General features: G+C 35.4%; 1 long non-coding RNA gene across 2 annotated transcripts; it reads right to left on the bottom strand.

The window, feature by feature from the left end:
* Positions 1-289: 289 nt before the first annotated feature.
* On the bottom strand, positions 290-5,652 carry LOC142605527 (uncharacterized). 2 transcript variants are annotated; one of them, XR_012839074.1, is made up of 5 exons: positions 5,425-5,652; positions 5,264-5,318; positions 4,250-4,335; positions 2,717-2,813; positions 290-503 (listed from the first exon to the last, which is right to left on the bottom strand). It is a non-coding gene; the product is annotated as an uncharacterized LOC142605527 (long non-coding RNA). The 2 variants fall into 2 exon arrangements; XR_012839073.1 differs by having other exon boundaries at positions 4,760-5,318; positions 5,425-5,609.
* Positions 5,653-13,815: the final 8,163 nt, after the last annotated feature.

Below are 13,815 nucleotides of genomic sequence, written 5' to 3'. Positions count from 1 at the left end.
AAAACACCGTAGTGTTCCATTAAGCAACTGAACATGCATTCAACTACTCAAAAGATTTTCTCAAAAAAAAAAAAAAAAAACTCAATAGATGATGAGAAGAAAACAATAGCCTATATAATATGACATGCAATACCCAAACAACTTGTATAAGATTATCAAACTTCTATATCAAGATTGTGCTTTACTGCTTTAAAAATTTAACTTGAAAATATGAAAAAACTGGTGATCCATATTTGACATCACTACATTATAGTCATGATACAAACTCTTATGCAAAATTCAATAGACATTATAAGGAAAATTTTGATGCATTCAATTAGATATATAAACTGATCCAAACAACCACAATACGATTAAATGCACTATATTGACTTAGTCGAAAAATTAAAATAACTGAAAACATAGTAATCAAAGATGAAATAAATCCATCCACTTTCAAGCTACAAATTCCCTCACAAACTTTGATTTTGACAGTAAATACTGAGTTTGGCATCAGGATGAAGCTGCAAACAAAGAAAAGAAGAAGTTCAATATTGTTTAGCCAAGGAAGAAGGAAAAAAAGAAGCCTATAAATGGGAAAAAAATTCCAAAGGATAGATTAAACAGTATACATAATTCTTTGAAGTAATCCAATATTAAATCCTAATTTATGGTCAAGTGCAAATTTCTTCTTGGCATTCTCTGTTCTTTAAAAAGACTTTTGAGAGATGGCTTGGCTTTTTGTTCTTTTGAGTCAAAGTAGTGTAAATCTCATTCACAACTCTAATGTGAGTCTAATTGACAACAATAATCAAACACATTCAAGACAATCCATCAAATGACAAAACACCCGACTCACATTTGCACCAAATCTAAGCAGCCTAACTCACTGGCTTGAAGAAAGAAAGTCCAAAACCTTAGCTGAAATTTTTTTTATTACAAAGAGGCAAGTACTTTTAGCTGAAAAAAAAAAAGGAAAGAAAAGAAAATGCAAGTCTAAAACTCTTCCCTAACCTATATAAAAAAGAGGAAAAAAAAATGAAAGAAATGTTCATCAAAGTATCCTTGATAGTAAGAAAGTCCAAAACCTCAGTAGAATTTTTTTTTTTACTACAAAGAGGCAAGTACTTTTAGCTGGAAAAAAAAAAAAGCAAGTCTAAAACTCTTCCCTAACCTATATAAAAAAGATTATATATAAAAAAATGAACGAAACGATCATCAAAGTATCCTTCACAGTAAAATATATTTTACTGTCCAAAAGAAACACACACACAAAGAGCTTCATGTGAGGATTATGCTTAATTATTCTGTAAAAACTAAGGTGATCGCTATTTGATCACTTAAGGTACAGAGCACTGAGCACATAGAGTTGTTGAGTCTATATTCCACCGCAAAAGTTCTTATGTGATTATTTAATATTAAAAAAGTCTATACTGACATACTACTTACAGTTTCATTACAACCTAAACTAATTTGGATTTGGTTAATGATCTAGAACAAAATGAATTCTCACCCAAACACCTTAATCAAAACCAATCCAATAGTACATTACATTACTCCAATATTTCTGAAACCAAACACAGCCAGCCCAACATGAATGATATGTAAGTATTAACATAACGAATCTAGGCTAGCTGGGAAAAAAAAAATCACAATCAGATTTTTTTTAGGGTGAAAAACAGTGCTTTTGGTAAAAAATTGCAATAATAAGATGAGAAAACTACTTGATGAGGGAACATTGTTGCCACCACCATCATCATTATCGTCATACCTAACTACAGACATGTCTTCTTTACATTGAAACTCCATTCAAAATTAAAACCCATTTATAACAAAAATTACGTCCTACTTGAATAATTAAAAATTTTCCTTCACCACCTTGGCAAGCTTTATAAACATGCAAGAAACATCTAGAAATCCTACTAAAAAAGAGCTAATCTTCACCACCTGTTTTACGATGCATGTCAAACCTCACTTGAACCCTTTGACATTCAGCTTGTCTTTGTCTTTTCTATACTTTCTTTCTTCTAAAATATATTGGACAATCTTGACTGTGAACAAATAAGTAAATCACAGCCACAATAACTGAGCCAAACACCTCATCATTATTTTAATACTCTTCACATGTAAGCAATCACTCAAACTTGTTTTTATAACTCATGTTTGTGCCATAACTCTCAACTTTCTTAGCCCTACAACCCATAATAAAAAAAGAAAAAATAAAAACCTTTACTGGTAGTGGCAATTTTTTTGGATATAGGTTCTCATTTAAACTCTAATTTTCTTTTCTAAGAAACTCTTCATTATCTGTATATATCTAATAGTGTTTTCTGGATAAGCAATTAGTAGTTCAAAACTCATAGTTATCATGCTTTTCATAGGAATAACCCACCAAATTGTTCAAAAAGTTTTCATAGGCACAAACCTTAATAGAAAATTACGAAAACAGTAAATGATAATAAACCAAAATACAAAACTCAAACAATATGATCCATACAAACAAAGAACTACAATAATTCTTTGCATCGGAATGGTAGAGGTTGAGCATAAGAAAATAAATTCATAGCTATAAATAATTATAGATATAAACACATTCAAAACTTTGTTTAAAATTCAATGACAGGAAATTACAAAAGGCCACAGATATAACAAAAATGGGACGATGATCATTTAACAATCCCAAATTTTTTTTACAAATCATATAGAAGAAGTAAATTAAAAGGAAGCAAAAACTTACAAAAGGATTTAAGTTTGGCAGCTATTCAGCAGCAATTGCATGATGGTAATTTTGCCTACCATATCCACTTTTGGATGTTTAAAACTTTATTCTACACCTACACATCAATAATGCTATCAACGTTAACTTTGGAGCAAATAGCAGATCACTAATTTTGTTGGTCCATGATTGTAAGAATTTACATAAAAAAATAACAACTGAACTTCTAGCTTACTATTGTCATAAGGTAAGGCAGTATTTATAACATTTGAATTAAGATCAATATCAATCGATCGTTTTTATTACTAATGTCATAAACGATGACATGGTTTGTCTTTATAAAGGATGGAAGAACATAATTCTTTAGTATGCAGCTCCTAATCTACAATTGAAAATATTAACTACAAAATAAGATCTTTCTTATCTGATTAAAATCATTATAGAAGGAAAAAAGAATAATTGTTTATAAAATAAATTTAGCTTTCTGCATCAAATAGGGAAATAAACACCAAACAACAAATTTATTTTAGAAAACAACAAAGCTTCTACGAGGAATTCCATAAAACGTACTCTAAATTTTCTAGATTTAGCCTATCAACTACTCAAAACACATAGATTTTAGAAATATATATATATATTGGGCAGTGTTGGTGCAGTAGCCAAAGGTCTTATAAGTCAGGGATGACTGATTTGCATTAACATTTGGGCGAAAATATGTCATTGTAAATACAAAATTCCTGAGAAGAGTTAACATAAATGAGATGCTAGAAACTACGATCCTATGAAACATGTAATTGTGTGCTAGGTAATTAAGTATAATTATCTAAAATTAAAAAACATTTCAGGTTTACATAAATGAACCATTACAAATTTTGAACGTATATAAATACCAAACTTAAATTTAACAGCATAAAGAAATATTTTATGCTCTATTTTGTATATAATAATTCAAAAAAATAAAACATAATGGTTATAGGTAATTTACTACAATAGCAACTCAAACATTACAAACATTGGTGGGGAAAATGCAAGAGACGACAAAACATAAATATAAAAACACCATTTGAAATTGAAACTCTCATTTACAGAGACATCACCAATTACAACTGAAATACCTTATAGTCAAGAAAACTTAATCTTTGGGGTAGACTGAAATCTAAAACCATCTTAGGTCATATGCAAGGTTTGTTGCAAGAGGATCAGAGATTAGTTCGTGAACAAAGCAAAAGTGCTTTTGGCTTTTAGTCAATTTTTGCTTTGCCCAAAGCAACCCAATGACTTAGTTTTTTGGCTTTAGAAATTTCCAGGTTTTGCCATTTGGCACATAGAGTTGAAAGGGTTCTCTACAATCTTCTAGGGAAGACTCTTTCCCATACATTTGATCATTTTGCAATTAACTAATTTGGCCTAAAGTATAATGAACAATATAAAATGAAATTTTAGAATAAAAGCAACATTATAATTTTATCAAACAGTTTGTAAGCATGTAACTAAAATGTAGTTACCATTACCATTAGAACAATATTTTCAACATAAAGACCATCAATTACATACAGTTAGGTTGATGTTTGGGTAGGAAATGCCTGAGAAGTTCTTGGAGGACTGTTGCTTATTCATCTGAAATTGTGGTGCAACACTATCTGCAATAAGTAAGCACATCATCACATAGCTATGGAAAAAAAAAATAACTATGTACATGTTATGTAATATTACCAATTGCATCACATTTGGTTCATAATTCATTTTACCCACCATGCTGATATCTTCTAGACTTTATCCTTCTAAACTTTTGTTCATATTCATTGTTGATAAATGAATAAATCATTTATATTTATCACGATATGGGGTGGAGAAAATTAATCCCAAACATCACATATTAAGTCTAAGAGGGATTTCATCGAACATGTGGATTGCAATAAAAACAAATATGTAGAACAGTGCAAACTTTTATTTGCAGTCAAAGAAACCCAAAAATTCAAATCAGGTCCAATTTAGTAACATCATAGATACAACAACAAACAACTAAACACATATTGCAGGATTAGAATATGTATATGATCTTACCAATAAAATCTACTCTGGCCCAATTCATTGTCAAATAACCCCATCATTGTATTTTTTAAATCGTACAGTGGCGGGAGAATGGCCTGACAGTGACAGTGGTCTTCAGATTTTTCTCTCTCTACTAAGCTAAAAAACTCGCTAGCCCTCTCTCTCTAGCAAAAAAACAAATTTGGTCAATGAAAGATATAAAAAAAAAAATGCATTTTCAGAAATTTTGATAGTTGCAAAATGGGTTAGATTGTAAGAGATGCTATTGTTCCTTGATAAAAAAAGGAGGGTTCTTTTCAATTTCTGAAGAGGCAAAATTGGTTTGCGATTTTGGATTTTCTGGAAAGGAACATGCAAATGGAAAGAAAGTGGGCTGAAGTTGGTAAACTATATACACAGAAAGAGTATTTGAAACAGGAAAATTAACAACGTGAATTCAATCCAATCTAACGAAAATACCCAGACCTAAAGCATATTTGACCCCAAATTTAGAGAACCAAAAAACAGAATCCATACCATTAGAGAGTACGGGTCTGATGGAGGTAGACGTGTGACAAAGATTGATTCAAATCTAATTTTTCAAAAAACTTTAAAAAATTGAGGAATACAATAATATAGAGAGTAAGAAACAAATACGTGAATCTTGAATTGGAAAAAGATTAAATTAAAGAACAAACCTATAGCCTGGATTGAAGGGATTGAATATTCTTGAAGAAAAAGATTAGGGTTCGTGAGAAGAGAGAGAAAGAGTTTGGGGATATTGGAAGAGACTGTACGGCTCTTCTTCATCTTGATTGGTGTCTGATTTGGGTTTCAGTTTTTGATCTCTCGATCTCTCTCTCCTTCTCCGTTTCAGCATCGCAAGTTTTTTTTGGGAGTATTGTAAGCCCTTTTAATTGTGTTTTGACCGGTTAGTTTTCCTTTTATACAAAAGGTTTTTAAATGGTGCTATAGCTTTGCTAAACAATACAATGTATCGCTATTTAATTGCAAACGTGACAGGGTTTAAAAAGCCAAGCGTTGTAACGTGCGGTTGTATTTTTAAAAAACTGTATATGTGTCTGAATTTTAAATAGGCATTTATCCTATTTGTCAACACGTTCTTAAATGCAGGAACTAACTTTCTCTCAGCTTTGTCTATTATATTTATATATATATATATATATATATATATAAAGGATAAATACAATGTTCGTTATCACTAAATGGTCACAAGACTGATGTACAAAAGATAATGTATCTAAAAGAGAAAGAAAAGACACATAAGTCCTCACTACATCCTTCAAAAAACAAAACACACCCCCTAACAAAAAGGTCCTATGCTAACTCTCCCCTTAAGTACATGATTACTCTCATACCCCAAAATTACCCCATTTTTTGTCATAAATGACAAATGGCAAGTCACTGAGAAGCAGTCATCTCCTCGTCACCGAAAGAGCTAGCATCCTCATCCACATCCTCATCATCATCACTGGAGCCATCATCATCATCCTTGTCCTCTGAAGCCTGTGGAGATGGAGAGGGAGAAGCAACAAAGCCACCAAGGCAAGCTTGACTCACCTGACTCATCTCATTAGTGAGAGTGTCAAGGCGAGTGTCCATGCGCTAAAGCTGCACCATGATCGCCTCAAGCGTCACACCATATGCAGAAGCAGAAGAAGAAGAAGAAGAAAAAGAAGAAGAAGCAGAGGTGGATGGAGTGGAATGGGCTGGAGGAGTCGCCGTCTCAGTCCGTGGCAGCTTTGGTCGAAGCTAGGCCTCACTTCGTGTAACGCACTAATGGCACCCATAATAGTGAAGTGAGGAGACTCAAGATAAGAGACAGAGGAGTGGAGAATAATCCTCGAGATAACAGAAGGAAAGATAAGCTTATCACAAATCACCGTATCCTTATAGACATCTATAAGGGAATGTATGAATTGAGAGGGAAAGTCAATAGTAAGGTCCTCAATGAGGCACAACAAAAGGCGAACACAAGGCTCAGTAATAGAATTATAGTGAGACAAGGGATGTAGAACAAATGTCATCACCATATTCAAGAACCTCAGACCTTTTGCAAAGCCCAAGAATGAGGTGTTTTGATGGTCACCCCATGAAGAAGGTGTCTCACAAAAGCTCGTCTTTAGACACAGTCTTCAGATGAGGACATCTGGGGTAATTAGGATGCGATTCTCGCAAAACATGTAGCACATCAGAGATAAGCTCCAAAGCAACTACTATACGAGTACCTCGAATAGAAGTGATGAAACAAGGTATAGAATAATCAAAGCTGTGCATATTGGAGTAAAACTCCTGTATGATCATGGAGGGACAACTCACGAGTATCTTACAAAGAGATTCCCAACCCCGCTTGTGTATGACAGTCGAAAAAGTAGTATCGGAGAAGCCCGATAGGATAACGTGGCGTTCCGAATGAATGTCACGTTTGGAGATGTTCTTTGAGAAGTCCTGACGGGCCTTCTCATCATGGAACCAAACATGGAGAGTTGTAGAATTAGAAGAAGATGCCTCAAAACGAAGAGGGTTCCGAGACGGAGCGGATTTGCGCTTGGGTGCCATGCGCAGACTATCCAAGAGAGAGAGAGCGAGAGAGAGAGAGAGACAAACAGAAAAGCACCAAACAACATAATGTAACAAAAAGGAAATGAAAAGGTACGTATGCATGAAAAATGCATGATCATGTGATGTGCAACAAAAAATTTTCATCATGGGCTCAGCCCAATCCAAATCTACCAGCACACAAGGTCCCAACATAGAAACACACATCTATAATGCATTAAACATAGTTTAAAATGCAAATGAAATGCAATGCATGAGCATATAACGTCATTTAAGAAAAAACCCAACCCAAAAATTTACAAAATACTCATCAATTTTCAAAAACCTCAAAATGTTTTCAAAACCCAAAAACCTATGAAATGCATGAAAAATGAGAGAAAATGAGGTCATACCAGTGAAGAAAAGATCACACTAGGTCAAAATCCAAGTGGGTTTGAGGTTTAGAGAGACAAGAGAGTGTTTGGGAGAGAAAAAGGGAGTTTTCTGTTGAGAGAGATCGAAGAGAAGTGAAACAGATTTTGCTTTGATCTATTTAAGGAAAACACATCTTGATGGATCGAGGATCTATCGAGATTCTGTCCAGCACAAATTCTCGACAAATGAATCTATTGAGGTGTTGACGAGAATTTGTCGACGGCAAAATACCTTGATGGATTAAGAAGCTATCAAGAATCTATCGGCTAGACAAAAACTTTCTCGATGGATCGAGAATCTGTCAAGAAGCTATCAAAACAAATTTCAGAAAGCTTTGATGGATTGAGGATGTGTTAAGATTTGTCCAGAAAAGAAGTCCAATGGTCACGATAGATAGCTATCTGTCGAGATCTGTCGAGAAGCTGTCAAGCTTGATAAAAATAGTTTTTCAAGGAGGAGAAAAACATAGAAATGAACGCAATCAAGCAAGCTACTCAATCAAAGATCCAATCAACATATTAAGCACTTAAAAACATCTCTCAACAAGGAAAAAAATGTAAAGCATTTAGGATCCTAACACACACACACATACTAAACAAGTCTAACCAATTTTATATTTCAAAAACAAGTCAAGACAATTTAGTGAGCATACCCAAAACAAGTCTACCCAAAGTAGCAAAGAATTTTGCGTATTGTGTGTGAAAGACATTGCAAGATTGCATAAGTGTCTCATGTTATGACGATTTGAGATATGAGAAAATCAATTTAATTCACACACAATCGTAACTGCTTGATGGGGACTATTACCTTCGAGGTACATCTTATAACTCCCACATCTCCTGAAAACAAGCTTGCAACCATAGTTAAAAATATTTTGATTCTTTTTGCTTTTGATTTTTCTTTGCATATATATATTTTTTCTTTTGAGGATATCATGCATGAGCACATAAGAGAAAGAAGAAATATCCAATTATGCTAAGCTTTAAACATCACAATTTTGTTATGCCGAAGCATACATATGTTATTCATGATTGGCGGGCAATAGTGGTGAGATGGTTATTTATGCTTTTCTCTTAGGATTTTTTAGTCTTTCCCATAAAAAAGAAGAGTGATATGAGTGTTAAGTACAAGAAGTTAGTTAATCTTACTCATCACAAACACGAGTCACAAAGCTTACTTGCTTAGTTGTGCATAGAGATGCTCATCTAAGCTACAAATGAAACAAAATTTAGAAAGTTTTGTTTCAATTGCCATCTAAGGTACACAAGTACCAATGTACATAAAACACACTGTTTTTGTATTTTTATTTTTATTTTTCATTTTTTTTTAAATTTATGAAAAACAAGATAAAGCAAAACTGAAAACAAACAAACAAAAACATGTTAAAACAAAGCATAGCATAAAACTAGATTGACCCAAAAAAAGAAAGCAAAAAACATAAGTAATGCATAAAAAAAAGGAGAGTGGGAGAGAAAAAGTGACTAAATCACTTTGAGACTTTTTGGTTTCCACACCTTGAAAGAAACTTTCCGTTTAGCGAACCTTTGATTCGACAATAAGGGGGAAGAACTGAAACCGTTCAAGTTCGAAAGGAACATGAGGGCCTTGAGAAGATCTCTAAGGGTAAAAAGAGGATGGAAATTGATTCTGGTTTCCAGATGAGATTATAATGTTGCTCTGTTAAGTGGCTAACCACTTGTAGCAATTAGGTCGAGTATGTCTAGTAGCTCCACAGTGATGATTGAGATGCTGCTTCTTTTGTTTAGACTTTTGGTCTTACCTTTCTTAGTCCTAAGGTTTCTAGTCTCTTTCTTTTTAAGCTTAGGGGGTGCTCCAAAGATAGATTTACCCTTATCTATGTCCTCACTAGTTAAAACAATTTTAACATCATTATTCTCAAATTCAACATTATTAGCAGGTGAAACAAACACAGTAGTACTAGAAGAAGCAATATTGGGAGAAGATAAGTCATACCCCAAACCAGTTTGATCAGAAGTAGATTTCTGAAAGTTGAGCATCTCATCAACCTTGGCACTCAAAGTCCTCTCCAACTGAGCTCTGACTTAAAATAGCTCTACTTCAAGCTTCTTGGTCCTCTCAGCCAAGAAATTGTTCTCAAACTGTAATGCTCCAATGGTCTGATTAGCTTCATCAACCTTAATGGAGAGCTCTTCTCTGTTAAGTTCCACATCACTTAGCTTCTCGGTGGCCAATCTATACAATTTCTCATGCTTTTCAAAGACCTCATATAATTTTGCATAAGCTGTACGGATGTCATCTTGCTTATCCATCTTCTCGAACTTTTACTCCACTAAGTCCTCTTCTTTATCCACCTCTTCAACAATCCCCTCAATAGGATTCACAATGGCAATGAAGGCATTCAAGATTCCCTCGTCATCACTATCTGAATCATCCTCAAGCTCGGTGTAACTCAAGGTAGCAGCAAGTGCCTGGCTTTTCCCAATGGTCTTGAGATAAGTTGGACATTCTTGTTTCATATGTCCAAAACCTTGACATTCGAAGCACTTTGGTCCGGAGGGAATAATGTACTAACCGCCATCCCTAGCATCCTTCTTCCCTTAATCTTGGCTCTTGAACTATAAAGAACTGGATTGCTTACGGTCTTTGTTGAATCCTTTCACATTGGTATTCTTCATGAACTTTTTGAACTACCTTCTGATATAGGATTTCATATTAGAATCTTCATTATCAGAAGACTCATATGTATCACTGCTTTTGGCCTTTAGTGCCATGCTCTTGCTCTTACTTGATTTTCTGATCCTAGATAAACCCAATTCATAGGTCTGCAAGTTGCCAACCAGCTCTGACAAAGGAATTTGGTCAATGTTCTTTGATTCCTTAATGGCGGTGATCTTGGCATGAAATCTCTCTAGAAGAGATCTGAGCACATTTCTAACAATCTTGGGTTTGGGAATGGTTCCCCAAGATTAAAGGTAGAGTTCACTATGTCCTTTAGCTTGGCATAGAACTCGTCAAATGACTCATCCTCCTCGATCTTAATCTCTTCAAAGCTCGCGGTAAGCCTTTGAAGTTTTGAATCTTTGATAGCCTTAGTTCCTTCATAGGTTGTCTGGAGGATAGTCTATGCTACCTTCACAATTTCGATAGAAGATATCTTCTTGAACTCCTCATTTGTGACCACACTGAATAAAGCATTCAATCCCCCTGCTATTGAAGTTTACCGCCCTGATTTTAGCATCATCCCAATCAGGTGGGGCTTCCTTTGGCTTGGTCCAGCCTATCTCCACAGCTTGCCACACTTTTTCATCTAGAGACTGCAAGAAAGCTCTCATGCATACTTTCCAGTATGCATAGTTAGTGCCATCAAATAAAGAAGAAATAATTAAATATTTTCCTTTATTCATGACTAATAGAGGTCAATGATCGCACAACAAAGATTAACCCTAATTAAAGTGTGTCCGCTCTAATACCACTTAATAGGCCAAGAATGTATTGATCTCTTAGGTAAATTAACCAATTAATTAGCTAAGTGAATTAATTAAGTCAATTAACATGCAATACGCATGGCAGCATAAACAAATCACCAAATAACTAAATGCAGCGAAAATTAAATTTTACACAAGTGTTTGTTTATGAGTGGGAAAAACCACTGAGGCAAAACCCCACCGAGTGAATTTAAAGTCATCCTTCTCGAGAATCCACCATTATCAAAACAAGTAGTTATAAGTAAAGGAATCTCAGTACCTTATACCAACCTACAATTGAACCCCTACACCAATACATAATTGGACTTGTAATGTAGTGACAGTCTCTCCTTTCAATGTACGACTCCAAGTACATGACTAATCAATCGATGCACGGATCCTAGTACTTGACTAACACACCAACTTGAGAAGGATGTTGGTTGCAAAGTTCGTCAGTTCATCCATATGATGAATATCAAGAAGCTTCTTGGTTACAAAACCCTACGGCATACAAATGCAACAGCTTCTTCAAGAGAAATATGAATAAGGGCAGATTGTCTCTGGTCACAATATGTATGTAACAACAAGTGCAACAACCTTATGAAGGCCCTTAAAATAATCCTTATATATGTCTAGGGTTGTGAGAAAAGAAACCCTACACAAATAGCTTAGATACTCGTGAAAAAACAGATCTGAAAATCTGAATTTCATAATTCTCGATAAAACAGTTGTCGAGCTATGTGTCGAGCTTCAGATATTAAATCTTAATAGATACATCTGTCGAGCTATCTATTGAGCTTTAATGAACAACATTTCTTCACTTGATTCTTGGACAAATTTGCATGGCTTTAATACTTGGACTTGAACTCTTGTTCCTTAAAGTATTAAACACATCCTAGATCTACCTAAGTACAAGTAAAATGCATTTGTTAAAGGATTAGCCAATTTTAAATGACATATGTTCATAACAAGTTCCACATATGTCCTAACAATTGACCTTGAAGAAAACTTTGAGGTTTCTACCAACCTAACCCAACTGAGCAGTTTGAGTCTGGCTCTAGGCCTCGGCCTACTGCACAAGTTAGAATAAACTAGGGGTTGCTAACATACCAAAAGGCATGGTCATCCAGAAGAAAATCCCTAACTTGCTAGCATTACTGGAATCCTATGCTAGGAATGCCACACTTGAAATTCAGGTAGGCCTAAGGCCTCCTACTCCCATTCTAACTCAGTTTTCCCCCATTGAGCCTGGGGATAAGAAGAAAGGGAGGAGAAAAGGCCGGGCAAAGAAGTCTCGGAGGAAGGGGTGATCCAATCCCTAGTGGCGTAGGAACCTACTTAGGGGTCCAAAACTACCAGGGCCCAACAGAATAAAGGGTCCACTGAGGGCACGAGCTCTAAAGTGGCTGTTGATAAGCATCCGAGGATTCCAGCCTGGAATCCTCCATTGGTGCTTGATGGGGCCCCTCTCCCTTTGGAATCTACTATCAAGGACTTCCAATAGAGAAGGGCTGGCTACGTGGCTGATTATTTGAACATGCACTGTTGCTTCCCTGAGATATGGTAGAGTTGAGGAGTCTGAATAAACATGAAGTGTTCCTTTCCTTAAAGTGGGAATTGGCCTTGGTAGGTTCTTAAATCTGAGCTCACAACCCACACTTCCTTTTGCAATTTTGTTCGACAAGTTAGAAATAATTCTCTCCCCTTTCCTTTCCTTTCCTTTCTTGTATACAGGTTGTTCAGGTGTCTCATGTTGTTGAGGAGTAGGTGGACCATGCCTTGCCTAAATCCAAGGAAGAGGAGTCCTGCTAAATTGTAGCCAAGGCCCAGGCCTCAATAGAGTAGAAGCATGAGGAAGGCCTTTTCAAGCTAGTTAAAGCTGAATGGGGAAGGAAAAATGCCAAAGCAGCTATGGTGGGTGCTGAGAAATAGGCCAAGAAGCAATGCAATGTTCTTCGGAAAGTAGAGGAGCTATTGGCTCTTGCCCGGGCGAAGTTTGAGACACAATGGAAGGAGTTTGAAGGGAAATAGGGAGAGATAACTAAGACTGAGCAAGCTGCCCTAATTGAGGAAGGTCTTAAGTCCCAGCTTAAGGAAGTATGTTGTCTTCAAGTTTGGGCTAAAACTTGAATGCCACTGGAGTAGACCCTTCCTCCAAGCTAAAGGATCAAAAGAGGGTCGTCTTCCTTCTCATTCTAGGAGACGTAGCCAGTTCTTCTACTCCTGAAACAAGTGCTGCAACCCCAACCTTTCAACCTTAAACCAAAGGTGAGAAAAAGGGGAATGCTACTAAATAGGAGTTAAGAAAAAGAAATCAGGTCTCTTCAATTCTGTATTTAGCTTTAATATTAGGGTTTTCAATTTGTAACTCCTTTTTTTATCAATGAAAAATAATAGCTTTCTTTTTCTATGCTAGACATCTATGCACACGCTCTTTCTATTTATATAGGGCATTTTTATTTGTCATACGTATTTACACTTTCTTGGCCAAGCATTGGTTAATTACATTATACATGCACTTCATAAAAATAAGGTTAGATTAAGGTACCATCCGATTCGAAAATTATCACCTAGGAGTTTTTCCTCTCCAAGGCAGATGACCTATGCTACGACTTAAATAATGCTCCCAAGTGCAAGATTGTCGCGAAG

This window comes from Castanea sativa, chromosome 8 (genome assembly GCF_040712315.1).
Source record: "Castanea sativa cultivar Marrone di Chiusa Pesio chromosome 8, ASM4071231v1".
In the NCBI taxonomy this organism is placed as follows: Eukaryota; Viridiplantae; Streptophyta; class Magnoliopsida; order Fagales; family Fagaceae; genus Castanea; species Castanea sativa.
This window is presented reverse-complemented; position numbering and strand designations above follow the sequence as displayed.